Here is a 3,812-nt window from a genome sequence, read left to right as displayed (position 1 = left end):
AGTCTCAACCTGTAGCTAAGAGAGACAACCAGCTATTGTTCTAAAATGATGGATAAATTTGTTTTCTCCCTCTATCTAGAAGCCTTTGAGAGGGAACTGACACTGATTCTAACTGCTCCAACAGCTATCAAATGCCTGAAAGCAAATCCTGAATCCATCACTCTAGAGTCCAAACTTGGAAAACAAGAGAAAAATGAGAAGGAATCTAACAGAGGGATGCTTTTGGAAGTCCTTGTCAAGAAATTCAAATGGACTCTCCTATGAATGTCTGAAAATTACCCTGTTCTTTTTTCTAGTTCCCTGTCTAAAATTTGTAATGCCAATTAATCTTGCCTTTACTTCTCCTTCACATCTCCTATTCATGATTCAAGGACTTTCTTTTCCCCCTAGAGATAAGAGTTATGCAATTTGGGAGTCTTTTAGATAGACTCACAGAAGGGGTACTCCAATTGTCTCACTCTGTGTCCCTGTTCAGCATGGAAGAAGCCAGAGAAGTCTGTGTCCCTATTCCCTATTGGTAATTTGAGTAACTTCTTCAGAGGATGCTGTGATAAGAATATGAGGTAGGAATTGGCTAGGCAGTTAGGGTAAAAAGACCCCAAAGAAAAGTAGCCAGTTTCTTGGCTAAAACTTACAATGTCCTTGGGCCTCTTAGCAACATACTCCATTCCAAAGGCCAAAAATGACAAAAATATTGGGAACTTTTATCTAATCCTTAAAAGATTTTAGGGTTACCCCTTCAGAGGGGGGAATGTTGGAGCAGCCAAAAGCCCCGTAAAAATAAATCAAAGAAGAAAGAGTACACGAAGTTATCAGAAAAAAGTGATGAGGAGATACGGGAGGAGTTGGAGGGGAGGGATTGGGCATGAATTTGATCAAAACACCTTATATGCATGTATGAAATTCTCAATAAATTATTTATTTAAAAAAATTAATGACCTGAAAGATGATTCAAACAACTTTATTTGTGAACACTAAGCCAGCACCACTGGCTGATGACATTTAAAGAAATATCACACATAGAAGTTGAAAAAAGATAGTCATGAACATGAAGAGTTCGAAAAAGAAAAAAAGCTTCATGAAAGAGATGAACAAATGACATGTGCAAAAGAATTACACATCTCCAACTCGACAAAACAACAAAGCCCTGAGGTGAATCAAGGAGAAAGAAAGGAACAGCATTTGAACTAGCCAATAAATTTATAGAAATTGGCAAATATCTTTTTTAATTATTCATTTAATAACCACATGATTAGAAGAAGAATTTCATTCCAACAGCATTGACATATTCAATAACAATTTCTATAGCAAAGATGTATCTCTTTCAAAATTGGCTGTAATTTTTAGTCTTTCACTCTAGGGTTATAAATCTGCTCTTGGATGGAGGTGTATGTGCCTTTTGAGTCTTGTCTAGTTTGTGTTGTGTCCCACTGATCTCTACTTTCTCTATTTACAGAAGGAACAAGTATCTGTGTAAAGGATGGGTCAGTAAGGTTTCAGAGTAGAAAGTCAGAGCTTGCCCCCAGTAACAGCATAAAAGAAGTAAGAGGACCTGGAAACTGGCCTGGACCTCTGATAATGTCAGATTGCTGCAGTCAGGAGAACTGGGGCTCATACAAGCAGTCCTTTGCTTGATCTCTTTGGTTACTAATTGCCAGTAGATATGATGTCCACAGAACAAGGAATGCTAACCAGTAGCATCACAATACCATAATTACATAATTTTCAAAACCAGGACACTGTTTAGAATAAAATGGAAAGCTATTGATCATGGCACCAAGAAGATATGAGTCATTCAGGACCAGGAAAATTATACCAGGTATATGGTCATGTTTAGTCCAGACCTTTCAAGTGGGGAAAAAACAAGATCCCTCAAATGCAGAAATTTGGAGACAGGATTCCCTCAGAGAGTATTGTCAATTGCTATAGTTCTACACTTAGCTTCTTTCCTGCTCCTGAAAAGTTTTGAGGAAAGAATGTGACGGATTAGAAACAAAAGTGGGAAAACCCCAGCTTCTCCCTAAGTATATCAACAAACTTTTCAGTACCTCCCAAATGATGGCTTGAAATTTTCCCTTTATCTTTTGTTTATGGCAAGTCAACCTAAAGAAGTTTCCCTAGGAACAGAAGGCCTATAGAATTTTCCCTTATAGGTGCTATGACCTTTCCATGCCTCACCAATACCCCATGACTCAGAATTTCAGTTGATCTTATTTATGGCACATGGGGAAATGCCAGACTTCCCTGGCTATTAAAGGTTTGGATGTGACTGCTTTAGGACAACAACACTTTTCTGAGTCACTATGGAATTGTAAGTACCAAACAGACAAACACAAACTTGAGGACCCCATGTTTGTGCAAAGAGGAGGAAAAAGACCATTGACAAACTCAGTGCTTTTATCTTGCAGAAGGAATAAAGACAATGGAATCAAACCAAGTACTATGCAAGAACATCTAGGAAAGAAAATATAGACTTGTTATTTGAAATACAAGAAAATCTATCTCTTCTTTCTTTGTTTTTAATTATTTTTATTCTGGAGCAATTTTAGGTTTTCATGGCAACAAGTGAGCAAATGGTACAGAGTTCCTGAAGAGTGCATTTGTTCTTTATCAAAGATTAACTGGTTTTATTTGTGTGAATCGATTTCTGATCTCTCTAGTCTGTTCCAATCTTTGTCTATTATTTTAACAATATCACACTACCTTGATTATTGTAGCTTTGCATTAGGTCTGGAAATCAAGCCATCCTCAACTTTGTCTTCAAAACTGTATAGCTATTCTGAATCTTTTCCAGCCCAAAGGAGATGAGGAATATTCTGTTATATAAGGTTTCTTGTTAGCTTCAGAGCTTCTTATGCTGTAAGGTTCTGCTCATGTGGGAATCTCATTAAACTGCAGATCTAGGGTGGACCCAGAGACTGTATTTCTAACAAGCTCCTAAGTGGGGTTAATAATATTGGGCCTACATCATTTTTGGAAGTCAGTGTGCAAATTAATATGTCTCCAAATATGCTTTAATTAATAACCAGAGACTATTTATGACATGAAACACACAGAGACTTGCTACAGTTCAAGAGTCACGAGGAAGTCATGAGAAGCACAAACATTTCCATAGTTACAACACGGAAGCAGTTGTATGGGTGTTGTAACAGGAGATAAAAATAAGGTTGTCTTTGTGCTTAATTCCCATGAGCTATCTGGTGTACAATATTGCTTACCCTGTTGAAGGTAGAATTTCTGTTACTTCTTTGAAAGAGAAAACATAGTTTGCATTCAATCTTCTCAGTACTATGTTGGTACATTTTAATTTTTTTAATTTTTATATGTCTTATAATGTGTCTGTGTGTATTTACATGTGATGTGTATGCAGGTTCCCAGAGAGGCCAGAAGAGAACATTGGATTCTCTGGCCCTGGAATTAAAATTGATTGTGAGCTGCCCAACATGAGTGCTGAGAACCAAACTTAAGACCTCTGGAAAATCATCAAGCACTCTTAACAGCTGAGTCATCACTCCAGCCCCTATGATGGTTAATTTTATAAGTCAACTTTCCTGGGCCACAGGACACATGGGTTTAGCCAAACATCAGCCAAGCTGTGGCCATGAAGGTGGATTTTTTTTACATAGGGTTAACATTTGAATCAGCACACTTCGAGTAATAGTAGGTTACCCTTCATAGTATGGGTGGACTTCCTATAATATGGCAAAAAGGGAAAACAGACTGAGGTCCCCTGAGAAAGAGAATTCTGTTTCCATACTCAAACTACAAGACTGCATGAATAAATCTCTCTCTCCTCTCTCTCTCTCTCTCTC

Source organism: Nannospalax galili, unplaced genomic scaffold, assembly GCF_000622305.1.
Source record: "Nannospalax galili isolate Female #2095 unplaced genomic scaffold, S.galili_v1.0 scaffold298, whole genome shotgun sequence".
NCBI lineage: Eukaryota > Metazoa > Chordata > Mammalia > Rodentia > Spalacidae > Nannospalax > Nannospalax galili.
This window is presented reverse-complemented; position numbering follows the sequence as displayed.